General features: G+C 37.8%; 1 long non-coding RNA gene across 5 annotated transcripts in view; it reads right to left on the bottom strand.

The window, feature by feature from the left end:
- Positions 1 to 19,484, bottom strand: part of LOC141577436 (uncharacterized) — a 686,006-nt gene that overhangs the window by 480,214 nt on the left and 186,308 nt on the right. For all 5 annotated transcript variants that reach the window (XR_012506310.1, XR_012506311.1, XR_012506308.1 and 2 more), the window contains one exon: positions 15,487 to 15,590. This is a non-coding gene — a long non-coding RNA (uncharacterized LOC141577436). The remainder of the gene's footprint in view (positions 1 to 15,486; positions 15,591 to 19,484) is intronic.

The raw sequence follows: 19,484 nt of genomic DNA, 5'->3' as shown, positions 1-19,484 counted from the left end.
AACTAAGGTGGATAGGGTGGTGGAAGAACACAGGTGGAAAAGACCCAGATACAGCATGCTCTCCAGGCTCCACTGCTAGATCTCAGGGCTTTGGCAAACTCCAAAAACAAATGGATTGGATTCCCCTGATACTCCTAGTTATTCTTAAGAGAAGGATTCCAAGATCAAACTGTTTATTAACCCCTAGACAATCAATTTTGATGACAACTGTACAAACAAGATCCAGAAAGGAAATACAGAGTAAAGAGGGAAAATAAAATAAAAACACAACATGATGGCTCTGCACACCATCATGATGACAGTGTGCCAATAACTGAGGGAAGTGAGTGACAACTTGCTGCAACTCAGACACTCAAAGTGGGAAAATGTCATGTTCTCTCTAGAGATGAAATGTTGGGAGTTTCAAAGACCAGAGCAAAAGCCATCAACTACAGGAGCCAGAAAAGTCTTAGGGGGAGAGGCAGGTACTTCAGGGCATCACATCCATTCCTGCCTTAGAAGTTTCTAAAGCAAGAGGAGAGGGGTTACAAGAGCAAGATATTGAAGATACAGAGAAGAAATAAAGACAAAACCAGAGAAATGGAATAGCAGAGAAGTAAGGAGAATTTTGGTTATCTTGGGTCACATGCCAGTGGAAGTAATGATTTTTACGTAGCAGTCTCCTAACTGGTGCTGCCACTTCCACGTTCTATCGTTCTTCATATGCCTGCTGCACCACTACAAGAACAGGTGTCCCAGAGGCCGCTTTTATTATGTGCCTCTCAAAGCACTGTACTCACTTTCCATGGCTTCTGCAATGAAATGCAAATACTCTGACACAACAGCCAGGACCCTCTGTAATCTCATTTTTCCTTATTCATTACTGCAGGAAATTCATGCCCTGACCACTCACTACATGACTATACTGTGGTAAGCAATGGGTAAGGCAAAAAAAATGGATCAACCATGGGCTTTGCTTGGGAGACAGCTCTTCCACTACCCATCTCACAAAAGACTGAAGCTAAAGTAAAACATAAGGCAGCTTTTGATTAAATGCCAATTATGCAGACTGTCAACAGTCGCTATGCAAATTAAGCAAATGGAAAATGAGTATATGGTCTAATAGAAAAGTGAAATTTCCTGAAGAAATAACTCAGTTTATCATCATCATTTACAGTTAATAACAATTATGATGGTTTTCCTGAAGTCCAGTGATGAGCTCAACTATTCCCCTTTACTCATGAGCAAGTGAATAATGTTTCTTAGGATTTGACTTGGTTTCTGCATAAAGGAAAACCTAAGATATGGGGTTCTAATTCCTAGTTGTTATAAATTCTCTGGACCTTAGAGAATCCAACTACTTGTTGAATACTACTTAATTTCTGCTGATCATCATAGTTCATGATATCATGAGTTCTGCTTATCTAGCAAGTTTTATTAAGAAATTAATCAAAAATTGATATTCGACAGATGAGTCTTTAAAAAATTGCTTATATTCTTTTAAAAAATAATTGCTTATAAAAATAACTACAGAAAAATAGTATTAAAAGTGAACTTATTTACAAGACAGAGACAGCCTCGTGGATGTAGAGAGCAAACTATGGTTGCTGGGGAGGTTGGGGTGGGAAGGGATGGATTGGGAGTTTGAGATTTACAGGTACTAACTGATATATATGAAATAGATGGACAACGGGTTCAAGCCATATGGCACAGGGAACTGTATTCAATATCTTGTGGTAACTTACAGTGAAAAAGAGTATGAAAATGAATATACGTATGTTCATGTATGACTGAAGCACTATGCTATACATCAGAAATTAACACAACATTGTGAACTGAGTATACTTCAATAAAAAGATATATTTCTATATACAAAAAATACAATATTTTCATTGATGTAAGTATGAACATGCATAATAATTTGGGAGTTACCCTGGGTATTTCTTTAATTCTATATGGAAATTCTTCCTCATACAACATAGAACATGGATAATTGAATTTGCATTGATGGTTGAATCCATGTTTTCAACCTAACCAAACTCCAACTTTCCATATTAATGATCAAAGAAACATTTAACTATTTCAATGCTAAAAACTGAGAAGGTGCTGTAAGTCCACAACCTAACCTTTAGGAAGGAAAATATGCCCACAGATTCAAGAAGAATCCTGCCCCTTCTCCAAAAAACAGAGACAAATTTAGAAACAATAAAAGGCAAATCCCAAGTCTTTGGGTAGTGAAGAGGCTGCTGGCACCATAGGAGCTCAAGTTCCTAGCTGAGTCTTAGAGGGGTCAACATGCTCAATAAAAAGGGAAGGGGGTAGTGACAACAAACTCACAATAGATACGTGCCAGATGGAGCATTAGGAGAGGTCTGCAACTCCACACTTTCCTAAAAACACAGGAATACAACTCTCCTAGGCAGAGTGGCACTTTTCCATCTGCTGAGACTGCTCCTTCTTTACTTAACACAGGCCACTGTCTCTCCACAATGACTACCTAAAGTGTATTCCCCTACCTTTCTCCAAACTCACATGCACAGAGGCAATATGTATTTTATCACTATTAAGCTATTACATATAAATTGTATTGATTTTTTCAATTAAGTAGAATCTGAGAATTTAAGGCAGATACAACCAAAATCCCACTCATGTTTTCTCCTTTGCTGAATTGTTCACAAAAAGAACATATTTATAACCCAGTATGACACATCTAAGCTTTTTTGAATAGCAAGATAATATTAGCTCTTATCAACTGAACCTCTGCATGGGCAAAAATGAATGCATATCCTAGTGCAGGACTTCTCTTAAAACCCTGCAATTAAAACACCAGCTTAATTGACAATATCACTCACTTGCCAACTCTTGCTCTAATTCATAATGCTTGTGCGTGTGCCCTAGATATGTCCAAGCCGACTGAGGAATTAGGAGTAATTTTTAAAATTTCCTTCTGTTCATCTGTATAACCCAAACTTTCTAAAATAAATACCTACAAATTTAGATTCTTTTTTAAGATACAGTGAGATACGTAAATACCAGAAAGGAAACTAGCTACATGCAAACTATGTTTAACCATATCCTACAAATTTTGAAAATGAACATCAAATGTGGACGATTTATCTTACTGGACTTTAAAACATGATAAACAGTAACCATGATATTGTGGCAGTGGCATAAAGACAGACAAACAGATAAAGGGACCATGATGGAGAGTCAAAAAGCAGGCACAAATTTATATTAATAATTGTTCTTCAGCAAAGACAACAAAGCAATTCATTGGGGACAGCAAAGTCTTTACAACAAATGGGGAGGAACAACTGAATACCCGTGTGGAAAAAGATGAGTCTTAACCTCTACTTCATACCATACGTCATAATTACTCCAAGAAGGAATATAGATCTGAATGCAATAGTTCAAGCTACGAAGCTTTTAAAGAAATCAGAGAAGGCTATATTTGTAACCACGGAAAGGAAAATGTGCCTCAGACCACAAAAGGCAAAAACTTAATATTTTTATCAAAATTAAAAACTTCTGCCAATGGAAAAAAATATTGTTTAAAAATGAAAGGCAAGGCAAAGATTGGGAGGAAATGCCTGTGAAACATAAAGCTGGCAAAAGACTTCTATCCTGAAGGTATAAATAACTCCTACAAATAGAGAAGACCGATAACCCACTTTCAGGATGGGCAATACACTAAACCAAGAGTTCACATGTGAAGGTGTCTGAATAGCCAATGAGGGAACAAAGAAGTGCACAACATTAGTCGTACGTGGGAAATGCAAATCAAGACAAGATGCCACTACACACCCACTAGAACGGCTTAAATTAAATACACTGCCCACACTCAACATCGGCAAGGATGTGTAGCCAGCGGAGAGCTCATCCATCTCTGGTGGAAATGTGAAATGGTACCACCAGTCTGAGGAAGAGTCTGGCAATTTCTTATCGCATTAAATATACTCTTATCTACTGACTCAGCAATTCTACTCTCAGGCATATAAATAAAAGAAATGAAAACATATGCCCATGAAAAGATTTATACAAGAATGTTTATAGCAGACCTATTCATAATCCCTCAAATGGGAAGTAACTCAAATGTCATCAGTAGGAGAGTGAATACACAAATAATGGTATATTCTTGCCACGGAATATTATTCAACTATAAAAAGGAACAAACCACTAAAATATACTACGACATAGATGAATCTCAAAAACATTACACTGCATGAAATAAACCAGTGCAAATAATTGCAAACTGTACGATTACACTCACCTGGAGTTCTAGAACAGACAAAATTAATCTTTGGCAGGAGTTGGGGTGATTGAGTGACCAGGGAACTTTCTAGGATGATGGACATATTTTATATCTTAATAGAGTGTGGGTTACATTTGTACATTTCAATGTATGTAAATTTTGCCTAAAAAAACTATAAAAAATAATACAGTGGAGACAGTAGTAGAGACAAAACAAGAACAACAAAAACACTAAAAAATTATTTAAGGCAGGTAGTGGGTACACTAATCTGTTTGCTTTGTATATGTTTAAATTTTTCTACTATAAAATGTAAGGGACAACAGTCTTAGCAATTTTCTTACACAGAGAATTACACTTCTTTTTAGAAGCCTCCAACCTAATTATGCACAATGCCTGGTAATATTCACCCACTGTAAAAGAAAACTACATTCCAAAATATTTTTAGTAATTCTCCACTTTGTAAAATTTCACATGCCTCGTTGTAATTACATAAAAAAACCCTAAAAAAATCAATAAAGAAACTTTGCACATTAGACTGTCTCCAATACTCTGTCACTTTCCAAAAGGCAATGCATATATTTCAGATACTAACAAAATCTAACTTTGTAGATTACTTATATATAAGAAAAGAAAATCACCAGGTGAAGATGTTATAATTTTTACACATCAAAATGGGAAACAGGAGAACTGGGAAGGAATATTTGTTTCTGAAAAGGATATGTGGTATTAACCAAATTCATTCTTCAAATTATATTAAAATATTTTTGATATTCACATTATCTTTATAGTTCCTAAAATAATAATAAACAGTTATACGCTTTAATGGTATAAATATATAACTTTAATTGAAGGGAATATTTTTGTCCTTTCCCCTTTTTTAAAGATTTTCTCTACCCCAATCAGAATCAACCAGACAGTTTGAAAGTTTGTAAGTTTCCTTAACCTCATTCTCTTTATTCTTTTTCTTATCAATATTTCTCCCACACATGCTATCATATCGATTCCTAGACTCTCAGTTGCTATTTTATTCAAATCTTTGCCTTTTCCTTTCATAATATTCACCTTTTAGCAAGCTTTATAAGCTACTATAATTGAGTCTTTGACAGTGACTCCAAATTGCATGATATATTCCTTAATTCTAGATAGTATATATGCATTCACTTAACACCAATTTGCTGTATCCACATTTAAGCTTCTCTTTCAAGCAAGTGTTAAGTTTCAATTGCACAGTCATAAAAAACATTTTCCCTTACTCCGTGTTAAATAATTGTTTGAAAGCTGATCATATTTACATATGAGACTCTTGACTATGCGCTCTCAGAGTGTATTGGTAGAAATGACACTGTTACTATACCCAGGTGTCATGCAGCCAATCCCTTTCCTGCCATTGCTGAACTGGCTGTTGAAGTCCATGAACCAAATTCACAGTCTAGGTTGACAAAGTCTTCTGTGGAGCAGAAGTGTCTGCCAACCATGGCCGTCTCTTACACTATCTTCCAGGATAGAAATAGCAGAGAAGGATTAAAAAGAGTTCTTTTTTCCTTCAAGACTGAATGAAGTATTTGCAAGAATATCACCATCCTCCTTCTTAATCAAAAATAAATTTGATGTCAAATTGTGATAAATAAATCCTGGGCTGATTTTAATGTTTAGTTACCAGTATGTAATCTCAATTTTTACAGTTCCCCTTTTTACAGTAAAACAGTGGTCATTCATAATTTTCTATCCTTAACGCCTTTGTTCTGATTGGTAATATGTAGAGAGTCACTGACAATCTCAGAATTTAAAAAGATTCTGAAGTTCTCAAGTTCCATTCACATGAAGCATTTCCACTTAACTGTCCCCATTTCTCCCAACATTTATTATTGTGAAAACAAATCTACTTTGCCATCAATAGGCATATTCAGAGAAATTATCAAGTCAGACAAAGTTTGTGAACTTAAATATTGACTCTGGACCTACAGTACACATGCATGAAATTTAAACAATCTTTGGCAATTTCAACATGTTGATTTAACTATGCACAGCAAATGTGTGGTCTTTTGCTAGCTCCTGAATGTCTACTCCTGCAATCTGTGCACTGCTCACTACTCAAATAAGGTCACCAAGAACATACAGCTAGATGTTTACTTCTGGGAATTCAGTCGTTCATCTTGCTCTCTAAATGTTGTCCATATGGAGGCTTTAATTATAGGCATACCATTTAGTTTATAGAATACTCATTTTAAAGGTAACACTGAAGAAGCATTTATACTTATGCTAGTTTTTAGCTTAAGAACTAAAGTGATGAAGAGCCTTAGTCCACTAATTAATTCTAACCTTCAGTTCTTATTCCAGAGACTTTAAACCTATAGGCACCATAAGATAGAAAATATCCATGTATTGATTAACAGTACAAGGAAAATTAATCCTTTGCTTTCAGCTTTATCGTTTTTTCCTTAATTTATCCCTAAGCACAAAAGTCAGGTTCAAATTCAAGATGGTGACAAAAGAGGATCCTAACTCACCTCCTCCCATGAGCACACAGAATCTACAGCTACACATGGAACAACCTCCTCTGAAAAACAAAAAACAAAAACAAAAAAACCCAAAAAAAAACCAGGCTGAGCAGCTCCTAGGCCTCTGGCCCTCATGGAAGGTGGGAGAGGCTGAGACAGTCTCAGGATCAACCCCACTCCCTGAGGCAGTGACTCACCTCTGGAGGGAACAAAAAACCTGGAGCTTCTCCCTAGGGTGCAAAGGGTTTGGATCTCACATTAGGCACCCCAATTTTTTAGACTTGTACATGAGGGAGGAGCCCCCAACCATCTAGCTTTGAAAACCAACAGGAACTGTGCCAACAAGACCCACAATGCACTCAGGCAGGCCCCTGAAAGTGTGTCATCATCACATCGAGATGTGAGAAATGGCCCTGACAGGCCTGGTGCTCAGGCTCACCAGCCCCAGCCCCAGCAGGGAGGAGTGGGGGAGGGACGGATCCCCGGGGCTGGCGTGGGAGGGGCTCATCTGCTTGTCTGGGAGCATCACCCTGAGGGGCAGGCATCTGATGTGACAGACTTTCAGGGGCCTGCGGGGGTGCTTTGCCTCACTTCAGACGGCAGACACCAACTTTTTTTGTTGTTTCTTTTAAGCCCTAGGTAGAAAATTCATCTACTAATACAGTAACGTGAAAGCTTCAGTCTGGAAATTAATCATTGTCTCCCACCCCCTCCACAGTCACAGACACAGCCCGGAGGCTTCCGTCTCCAGCTTCAGCTGGGACCCCAGGCCTGAGCACAGCTGCTTCTCTGAGTCTTCTTCTCATTGCTCTGCTTAGTTGATCCACTGTTTACTCAGGCTTATGTCTTTCTCACTTGGAGATTCACCCCTCATTTTAGCAAGATTCAATATATAAGAGTGTGTGGAGGTAAACTCTCTGAGTCTTTCAAGGTATGGCAGCTTTAGTTTTGCATTCACTCCTGATTAATAATATGGCTGGCCTAAGTATTCTAGGTTTAAAGACTTTTTCACTTAGAACTTTAAAAGCATTGCTCCATAGTAACAGCCGTGGTACTGATGACACGCCCAGACTAGCTGTGTCTTGTCATGTATGTTACTTTCTCTTAAGAAAGCTTTAGAATTCTCTACATTTGACTTCCTGAAATTTCTCAGTGACATCGCTGTTTAGACTTTTTCCATGTAGAGGGACTACCTTATGTAGAGGGAAACATGTGTCTCCCTTCAGCTCTAGAAGTTTAGCTTAAAATTCCATCCTTCAGGGAGTGTTTTCCACCCCGCTTTGTCAGCACTCTAATGAAAATCAGATCCATTGAAAATTGAACACAGCTCTTCTGACACCTTGATTCTGTCCCACTGAGACCCCTGTTGGATTTCTAACCTCCAGTCCTGTAAAATAATATGTTTGGGTTATTCTAAATCACCAACTTTGTGGTAGTTTGATTCAGCAGCAGTAGAAAACTAATACAGATTTTGGTAATGCAAGTCGAGTGCTACTGTAACACACAGAAAAATATGGAAGTGGCTTTAGAATTGGGTAGTGGGCAGAGGCTGCAAGAATTTTGAGGCACATGATGGAAAAAGCCTAGAGCAATTTGAATTGACCATTAGCAGAAAAATGGGTAATACTGATTTTGCCAGGAGGAACTCATCAGAAGGAAGTGAGGAGCCTGGCAGACAAATCGTCACTTTGGAGAACGCCTAAATCAGACTGCTGGGAGAAATACTGTAGACATGAAAGGTGCTGCTAGCAAAAGCTTGGAAGGAAATAAGCAACGTATTAGCAGCTCTGTTAGTCTTCCTTTTCATGTGCAGAATTTCATGCATACAGTGTCATTCTATGAGTAGAATACCATGGTATTCATGTATTCCTGAATTTTTCTAAGTTGTTAATTAAAAAGAGGGTAGGGGAGGAAGAGAGGTGGTTTAATTGTTTCCTCCATGGTCACTTTTTCTATTTGTTTATCTTGTAACAACATTCACTGCTTTTCTAATTCTTTTAGTTGGTAGGTTAGGTTGTCTATTTGAGATTGTTGGTTTCTGAGGAAGGCCTGAATCGCTATGAACTTCCCTCCTAGGATTGCTTCTGCTGCATCCCAGAGCTTTTGTGTGGTTGTGTTTTTATCTTGTAACAACATTCATTACTTTGCAGACTTTCCTCATATGTCCAGGAAAGAGAATCCTTGTGACACAGTGGCAGATAGTTCAGCAGAATTGTGTTCTGTAGTCATGTAGCAGCTGTAAGTGATAAACGTGGACATTTCACTGAGGAGATTCCAAGCAAGGTGCTGAAATCTAAACAGTTTTCTTGTTGCTGTTCCTCATAAAATATGAGAAGAAAGAGACAATAAATTCAAGGAAGAACTGTTACACATAACAAAACAGGACTCGGTACTTTGGGAAATTCTTAGCCTATTCAGATTGCAAAAGATGCTGAAATAAAGAGGTCCCGCTCAGGAAATTGTGCTCTAGAGAATGTTACTGAATAGAGTTTCACTAATAACTCAGGAAAAAAAGGTCAGAGTATTCAGGTACTTAAAAGGTTAAGCATGCAATTCATAATGCCCTCAGCAAGCTAAGAAGCAAGGAACAGAGATGGGAATATCCAGGGAAGATCTGTGGAGGAGGAACCTCTGGCCCAGGGAAGTGAATTTCAAGACATCCATGAGACATCTATTAAGTCCTTGAGAATGTAAGCCATCAGAACACTGCCAGCTTGACTGAAAAGGACAGAGAGGATAAAAGAGGCTGTCTTTGTATTATCATTAATAGTACAGTGTAATTTGTTCTAAAAACCTAGTTTAATCCTTGTCCTCTATCTTCAGATCCAGGTTCAGTATTTCTGGCACAACTCCTTCATAGGCAGTATTGTGTATTTCCATCATAAAGTACATATTGCCTGATTATTTTTGTGTGTGATGCCCTCTGACAATGGATGATTATTGTCTAAGCTGTTAATTCACCAGGAGTTGCAAAGCAGGATGATATTCTATCATTCCTTCCTCATGTACTATTACTTATTGCTGCTAAAATACAGTTTTCAAAAATGTAACATTGTAACTCTCATGTAAATTTAGCATAAACACGTCTAGGATTTTACTCAACTCATTAAGGAAGAGAAGAGTTAGGTAAAGAGCAGTTCAAAGTACATGTTTGAGGTGCTACGGATTTATTTTCAATTTAGTAATGTGAGAGTCACTTTTGCTAGTTTATATACCAGACTGGTTGGTATCGTACTTTAGGGCTTTTCTTTTCCACTGAACAAAACTATTTGCTTACCTACTAGATAAAAATCTACAGAACAACAGGTAACATCAGAAAGCCCGGGACCTTTAAACAGCAGTCTTAACATTGCTTAGCCTCATTTATCTTTTTGAAGGCAAACCTCCCCTCATCAACTCTGACCATGGGGAGGTACAGTTCATTTAGAAAGGCAGGGCAAATCCTGCATCCTTTCCCTCTTTTCACCTGTGTTCAGAACAATGTGCTTTTTTTTAGAATGTGCAACATTATGAAATCAGGGATTTTCACATTTGATGTGTTCAGCCCATTGTAATTACTATTCACATTTATTTAACCCTCTAACTTCTTAAATAAATGGAAGCATATCAAATATATTTTTAAAGAGATTAATAAAGAAAAAGCTAGTAAAAAGTGACTGTGAGAAGGACCAATGCAAATTTTGCCAGTAAGAGAGATCTTCTAAATCTTAGTGTGCTTGTGAAAGCTAATTCTATGGAGAACTGGGTGCTGTGTAGAACATAAAAGATATGAAGAGGACAATCAGAGAATCTCAGATCTTCATTCATATTTCACAGTAAAATGAAACACAAAGTGCTAATCCTAGAAAATTGCATCCTTAAATCTGAAATGAGTAGAATCAAAACTTTCACACGGGACTGTAAACATCAGGTTTTTGATTAGTCAAATTAACATGGGTGTGTAGATTATTAAAACTAGTAACATACAGTAAATATAAATGTCCTTTTATGCATTGCGACATCCCTATTAGCTTTCTGAGTCAAGCCATACTTTTCAGGTTGTTTGGGATGGGCTGACAGGCACACCTCCCTCCTTCTATGCCATAAAATTCCTGAGTTTTTCCTGTAGAAGTCACTGAATTCATTTCCTTCAGCTGTGTTTTCCTAATGCAAAAGCTAACATTTCCTTGGGGTAAATAGCTTTTAACTTTCCTTCCTGACACTCGAACTCTCAGGGGAATATAAGAGATGGACACTGTTCAAGATGTTAAGCTGTGAGGATGCAAATGTGTCTGGTTCTTAAATAGAAGCTGTCTTGCGAGATTGTCTCAATGAGTCTCAGGTGACTGAAGACAGATGTTATACATGTAATTGAAATGCTATTATTTATAAGACATTTTAATATACCTCTGTGATTTACATCAAAAAATATATATACCTTTATTTTTAAGTGTAATACTCTTCACTGAAAGTCAGCCAGCATTAGTTTCTCAGAAGCTTATGAGCAACTAGTCTATTCATTGTCTTCACTTGGACTCCTGAGTCTCACAATTTTGGGGGGATGCCTTTCACCTCCTGCATAATTCCTTCTTACTCACCTTTCAGACTTCTCCTCACTTACTCCAAGTATCAGGCTGCTCCGGGGCCAAGTCTTTGAATCTGTTCTCTTTCCTGTCTAGACTCGGTCCCTTACTGATCTCACCCCATGTCAAGGCATAAAGACCATCTCTACACGTAGGAGCTCCAGCTCTGTATCTCTAGCTCCGCTTTCCCCAGTGAACTTGGGGAGTATGTCCAAAGTCAGCTGCATTTTCAAATTTCTCAGGCCAAATATCCAGGCATCACCTGGATGTTTCCACACATCACCCTACACGGCATTCATCAGTAAATCTGGGAGGTTCCAATTTCAAAACATGTCCATAATTCAACCACTTCTCACCATCTCCACTGCTCTCACCCTGGACCAAGTCACCATCCCATCTCCTCAGAATATGGTATGATTTCCTGTCTGGTACATCAGGCAATTCCAGGTGGAAAAAAGATGGCAAATATGAGTCATTAAAAAGGACTTAATAAAGGAACTACTGACAAAGGTGTGAGCAGAGAGAAGAAGAAAAACAAAGGATCACGTGACACCCCAGTGCCAGCACTAGCAGGAAGACGTTACTACCTTCAGGCCAAGGAATTGTTACAGGAAACCAGTAAAGTAGCTAAATGTGCAGGGCCATTGGCAGAACTGGGCCCCGATAGATGGACACAGCCAGCCAGTGGCGACCTGTACCAGCAGGAGAAGGGGTAATAAATATATAAAATTCTCTCATCTCCCAGAATCTCCTGTGTCTCTCATCAGTTGAGCCCAATGCAAGTCAGCCTCAAAGAAGCCACTCAGGAGTTAACATATGTCACAAGTCACTCCTGCAGGGCACAAAGCAGGAAGAGAAGGGTGGGGAGTGATCACCATTATTCTCCCTTGCTCCTGCTCTTGCTCCTTTTTTTTTCTTTTTTTAAACACACAGCCTGGTAGGTTTTGTTAAAGACATGAGGCAGACCTTGTCAGACGACTGCCCGAGCTCCCGGTGAGTTTCTATCCATCAGCGTAGACGTCTCCGAGGCCCCGCCTCCAGAGCCCCTCTTCGTGTGAGAGCCTTTTCTTACTGCTCTCTTGTGCAACTTTCTTGAGCTGCACCACTCTCCTTGTGGTTTCTCGGCCATTCCAGGCACACACCTGCTTCAGGGCCTCTCTAGTTTTCTTCCTACAGGGTGAGCTCTCTGCCTCCAATATTCCTTGTGATTCACTTCACCTTTTACTCAGACGTCCCCCTCTCTGCAAGGCCTTTCCTGCTCACCTATCTAATTTACACCAGTCTTCGCATCAAGTCCTGACTTGCTTTTCTCGTTAGAAAAAATTATTTCCTATTCTATTTCTACCATCTAATATACTTTATATTGTATGTCAACTTAAATATCTAATGTATTTACTTTAATGTAAGCTCCCTGGGGATGAAAACTGTTCTCTTTGCTTCCCTGATGTTTTCCCAGTGCCTACAGCAGTACCAACACAGAGCAGGTGCTCAGTTAGTATTTGCTTAATGAATGAATGAAAACAAAAATGGACAGAACCCTTCTTTTCCCCCAAGCATTTTCATATGATAAAATATGTGAAATCTTGTGAGTGCTGCAGTGTTTCATTTTCAATTGGTTTTACTCCTGCACTTAGATCAACAACCCACGTACCCTTCCCTGCACCTGGCTATTTGTGATTACGAGGTCGAGCAGCCCATGTAACAATGCAGCCTATTGATTAAGAATAGTCAGATATTTAAGCACCAAGTAGCAGGAGAAGGAAAGTCTGCCCTCGTTATTCAACTTCAGTTAGTAGCTGTGAGTACAGTATCCTCTGGAAGGGTGGCAGGCCCTTAGCTATTTAAATTCAGAATGTACAGCTAACAGCAAACTGTAGGAAAGTGCATCTGATGTCGGTGGTAATACAAAGGAGAATTAATAAGGAAAAATGTGTCCCAACGCTTCAAACATTATTGCATGCTTTGGAAACATACAGTCTCTCAGTAGGCAAGTCAGAAACAAGTCGCAATGACTGGCCCTTTAGTCTGTCTCTATTTAGCAAATCATTTTGCCTCCTCTTTGCAAGATCACATTTGTTTATCTTCAAAGTGCTGCCTTATAAAGTCTGCTTAAATAAACTAAGTTATTTCAATTTAGAAATATAAGAGTGATGAAGATCTAACCATGTTTCTTTTAATTTTTTTTTATTATTAAAGTGTAGTCAATTTAGGTGTTAGTTTCAGGTATATAGCAAACAAATTCAGTTATATATATATATTTTTTTCAGTTTCTTTTCCATTACAGCTTGTTACAAGAAACTGAACATAGTTCCCTGTGCTATACAGTGGGTCCTTGTTGTTTAGCTACAGCAATGTGTATCTGTTAATCGCAAACACCTAATCTATCCCTCCCCTCCCCTCCCCTCCAGTAACCACAGTTTGTTTTCTATGTCTGTGAGAATTTCTGGTTTGTAAATAAAATTTAAACATGGTATTTAGGTTCAAGTAAAATCCCTTCTGCTTTGCTTTTCCCATATGCACAATATTAAAGAACATAGAGATTACATAATGGTCCTTAAGGATTTTATCTATCTAATACCTATTTAGGAATAGAACTTAGGAAAAAAAGAAAAAAAATGAGAGAGAGAGAGAAAGAATTTTAAAAGAAGGGAGAAAGAGGGTTTGAAAACAGTGTATAATGAATAATAGAAGAGTGAGTTGAAGCAGAGTATTAATCGGGTTGAGACATCCTTTTGAAACCTTTACAAAAAAAGGGGGGGGAGATGAATAGATGTTTTTGAAACCTGTGTCTAATCAATAGCAGGACATCAAAACCCAAGAGAAATAGAAATGAATTAAGAAGTAAAGATTAAGAGAGTAATAGAAAATAGAACAGGTAAAAACAGATTTAAAAAAAAGGGGGGGTTGTCGAGAATAAACAAATGGGACCTAATGAAACTTACTAGCTTCTGCACAGCAAAGTAAACCAGAAATAAAACAAGAAGAAAACCTACGGAAGGGGAGAAAATTTTTTCAAGTGAAACCGACAAAGGCTTGATCTCCAGAATATATAATCAGCTCATACAACTCAATAAGAAAAAAATAAACAACCCAATCCAAAAATGGGCAGAAGACCTAAACAAGCAATTCTCCAAGGAAGACATACAAATGATCAAAAAGCACATGAAAAAATGCTCAATATCACTAATTATCAGAGAAATGCAAATCAAAACTACAATGAAGTATCACCTCACACCAGTCAGAATGGCCGTCATTCAAAAATCCACCAGTGACAAATGCTGGAGAGGCTGTGGAGAAAGGGGAACCCTCCTACACTGCTGGTGGGAATGCAGTTTGATGCAGCCACTATGGAAAACAGTGTGGAGATTTCTCAAAAGACTAGGAATAGACTTACCATATGACCCAGGAATCCCACTCCTGGGCTTGTATCCAGAAGGAGTTCTACTTCAGGATGACACCTGCACCCCAATGTTCATAGCAGCACTATTTACAATAGCCAAAACATGGAAACAGCCTAAATGTCCATCAACAGGTGACTGGATAAAGAAGAAGTGGTATATTTATACAATGGAATACTACTCAGCCATAAAAACCGACAACATAATGCCATTTGCAGCAACATGGATGCTCCTGGAGAATGTCATTCTAAGTGAAGTAAGCCAGAAAGAGAAAGAAAAATACCATATGAGATCGCTCATATGTGGAATCTAAAAAACAAAAACAAACAAAAACAAAGCATAAATAAAGGACAGAAATAGACTCACAGACAGAGAATACAGACTTGTGGTTACCAGGGGGGTGGAGGGTGGGAAGGGATAGACTGGGATTTCAAAATTGTACAATAGACTACACTGTATAGCACAGGTAAATATACACAAAATGTTATGATAACTCACAGAGAAAAAAGTGTGACAATGAGTGTGTATATGTCCATGAATGACTGAAAAATTGTGCTGAACCCTGGAATTTGACACAACATTGTAAAATGATTATAAATCAATAAAAAATGTTTAAAAAAATAAAAAATAAAATGTGCTTAGATATTGAAATTAGATCCATGTTTTACATATAGCTATCAATTTCTACAACAAAAAATTTAGAGAAGACTTCTAATCTACAGAAAAAAGTCATGACTTAGTTTTCCTTTATCAAACAATCAAACACAGACTCCTAAAAGTAATGGAGTCACACTTACTCGTTTCTGAGAAATCCGTCTTAATTGCTGACTTCGTATCCCCTCTCCTCCTGCTCACCAGTGTAGTCCATCTCTTTGATCTCTAAGTAGAACCTCCTTAAGCCCTGAAAGTAGAGAAAAAGGAAACATGTTATACATTTCTGAATTGCCAAAGGGAAATGGTTATACAAAACTCTAAATGAATCTACTATGTAATACATAAAAATGCCAGGCAATAGCTGAGGTCAGGCTACGTATTTAAATATATACACTAATTAACTGAGAGACACTGAAGCTAAAGAACTCGGTCATTTCAAGGTCAAACACACACACACACACAACATATTAGAGAACGTAAAAGCTTAAGATCCTCATGAGAACTAAATAAATCACAATCTTACTGTGAAATGCATGCACGAAAATGTCTGTTTGGGTGATCAGAGCATCAGAATTTTATAAGCTAAAATAAATTTAAGGTATATGAACTTGAATCTGGTAAGAAAAACCTGAAGAAAGTCTTGTATTCTAGTTTATATAATTGTAAAATGATAGACTGACAGTTTTCAGACATGTTTCACATGCTTCTCCATTTTCTTTTGACACATTTTATGGAGAGACCTACTCTACTTGCCATCTCTTTACAGATTTTCTGTGTGATAACTTTAAAGATTTCTTCGTCACCCTTGATATTAAGTGTCTCCTTTTATCTTCCAAGTATTTTTCATATTTTTTGTCTTAATCCATATAAGAAACTTCTGTACTTTTATGGTATTCTGCAGCTGCACTAAAAAGTCTTGTTGAACATTTATTCTGCCTGTAACTTGAAGGGCACTTTTTCGGTAAGAACTTGGGTCGTTCCTGAACTCCTGAAAAGTCTCTTACTCTCTTCCTTCATGTTTTTATTTTTATCAAACTTACGTAGTCACTACTTTAAAAGAGTCGTAGGATTATGTATATTTTCCTGTGAGAAGTAGCAGTTCACTGCCCTCCATAACCATCTTTTCAAACAAACCACCCTCCCCTCTTTTAGCACATTATTATGGTACTTTCTAGATCTCTTAATATTGCTAACTGATTTCTTCAGTTTTAAGCATTATCAATATTGACTTGTCACCATAGAGAGTGAGAATTTAAGCCTACTTTCTTCCCTCTGCATTCCTCACACACCCATATACAAACCCTTTTGTGGCAAACACACCCTAAGGTGACCCCCTATGAGTCATAAACCCTACACAACCCCTCCCCAAGTGCAGGCAGAACTTATGACCTGCTTCAAGTCCACAGAATATGGCAAAGCTGAAGGATTTTTACTGATGTGATTAAAGCCTCAAATTAGTAGAATTTGAGTTCATCAAAAGGAAGAATGTCCTGAGTAGGCTGGACTTAATTGGGTAAAATCCTTTGAGAGAGGGACTGGGGCACTCCCAAAGGTCAGAGACGTTTTCTTACTGACCTTAAAAGAAGCAAGCACCATGAGATCTACAGGCGCAAGAAATGAACTCTTCCAACTACCTGAGGGAGCTTAGAACCCGGTCTTTCCCCAGATGACAATACAGCCCAGCCTTGATGGAACTTCAGCCTTGACTGAAGCCTTGTGAGACCCCCAATCAAAGCAGCCAGCTAAGTTCCGCCTGCACTCCTGACTCACGGGAACTGTGAGGTAGTACAAGTGCATTGTTTGAAGACTAAATTTGAGTATTTTGTTACTCAGTAACAGAGAACTAGTATTCCTTCCCTTTGTAACCTCCCAAATTGCCAGCATTGGTCTTACCAATTTTGAGTGTTAGTATGAGTATGACATGTAAGTGCTTTTACTAACTGCAGTCAGCCACGGCTACCTTTCCTTCCTGCAGACGAGATAATCACTGCTCTCTCTCCATCACCCCTCCTTTTTTTTCATTTTCTTTCTTTTTTTTTTTGATATTCATCTTTTTGATATTTTGATTTTTTTTGACATTTCATCTTTTAGCAGTCTAATTTTCCCTCAAGAGAGTGAAATACATTAGTATTCTATCAGTTTCAGTGTCCTGGGTCTATTCCAGAGGGTCTTTTGGTGCTGTAATCAGAACTCATCTCTCCCTAGTCCTAACACAAGCTATCATGCTGTCCCCTCCATCATGACCATCTTGGAGAGTCCCTGACTTCTCTCCTGTGTTGCAGACATTGTTTCCTATGTCCTATGTGTTCCTCTCTCTTATCTCACTCTTGTCCTCTAGGAGCTTCATGTTTTTACTCTACCTACTGACTGCACTGACAGTTTGGCTGCATATAGAATTGTAGTGAGAAATAAACTCCCTTCACAAGGCTGAAACCTGCCTAAGTACCTTCCAGGGGTGTTACTGGGAAGGACAAAGCTATTCTGATTCATTTTCCTCTATGTGTCACCTACTTTTTTCATCCCTGGAAGTTAAGAATCTTCTCTTCATCTAAAGTGTTTGAAATTTCAAATTGATGTGCCTTGGAGAGTTTACACCAAGATGATTTGCTTTTGCAAACTAGTCCATTTATGGTTGTTTCTCTCTTAATATTTTAATTTTCATTTTTATATATAGTCATCCCTCAGTACCTATGGGAGATTGGCTCCAGGACCCACCAAGGACACCAAAATCTGCAAATGTTGAAGTTCCACAGTCAGCCCTCTGAATCTGCAGTTCTACATCTGCAGATTCAACCAACTACAGATCATGCAGTACTACAGTATTTATTGAAAAAAAAATCTGAATATAAGTGTTCAAACCATGCTGGTCAATAGAACAATTCAAGAAAAGCAATGGAAATTTAAATCATGGTCTATATTCATGAAAGACAAATTAATAAGCCACACAACTTTGCTAGACAGAATTTCTGAAGATATCTCACAATATCATGGCTGATTCTTTTCATTTTGTTTCTAGGATCCTCAGTGCATGGCAATGAGAGGAAAATTTCTCATCTAGTTAACATCATCCTAAAAACAATGAAAAATGGTAAAAATATGAATGTTTGATACTCATCCTCCCTCCAAAACAATTAAGTAAGATGAAAAGGAAAGTGTTTTACTTCTAATAGATGAAGACCAAAAATATCTATTCATTTATAATTAGAGTAAGAACATTGCCAAAATGACATGTGAAAGCATCATGACTCATTTCTGTTATTAATTTACACTTGTTAAATATTGGAAATAAAACTGTCTGTCAATGATGGATTATGTCAAGGCCCTGAAAGTGAATGGAAATCTCAGAAAACAAAAATAAAATGTTGATATAATTTAAAACAATTAACTTTTTTTGAGGCATTAAAGAATCTGACTCAGAATGGCTTTGTTTTAATTATTAAGGTTCACACTTATCTCTTTATCTGTAATAGTTACCCAACTCTGTGATTGTTTTTAAAAATTAGTATACAAGCACTTATATCTGAAAGAATAAGGCAAGTAATATGCATTATTAAGTTTCTATTATTATAAGCCAAGCCCTTTTCATACTTTTCATTTTAATCCATATTACAAACTTCTGTGATATTTACAGAAAAGGAAACAGAGGGTCAGGGAGGTTAAGTGCATTGCTCAGCTACACAGTGAGTAGGTGACAAATGAGAATTCCAATGTAAGTCTATCCAACACACAAACCATTTTCTCCTACTCCATACATTTCAATTTTTGCTCAAATATCTTCACAGACTAATTTCAATAAATAAATGGTCAACTCTACTGACAAAAGTGTTAGTAAGAGTAATGGCTGTACAGTTTCAGCATGGTTTATATGAATACAAAAAATGACACAGAAAGAATAAGCCCGTGCCCTCTCCCTCCCCATCCTGAGGCTCAAGGATGGGCAGGTGTTTCCTTCACCACCAAATAAAATGGACTTCCCACAAGGTTTTGTTTCTTTAGGAGATCCCAGAGTCCTGGGATCAGTCTTTGTCATAGGAGGGAAAAACCAAGACAAGTGCTTTAAGAGGGCTTTGATTTCCCCAAGCTTTTTTATCTCAAAATTAAGAGCAGTGCCTCTCAGTATGTCCCAGGAGTGGTCCCACTG

The sequence above is a fragment of the Camelus bactrianus genome, chromosome 4, assembly GCF_048773025.1.
Source record: "Camelus bactrianus isolate YW-2024 breed Bactrian camel chromosome 4, ASM4877302v1, whole genome shotgun sequence".
NCBI lineage: Eukaryota > Metazoa > Chordata > Mammalia > Artiodactyla > Camelidae > Camelus > Camelus bactrianus.
Note: the sequence above shows the minus strand (reverse complement) of the source record. Positions and strands in the feature narration are given on the sequence as shown.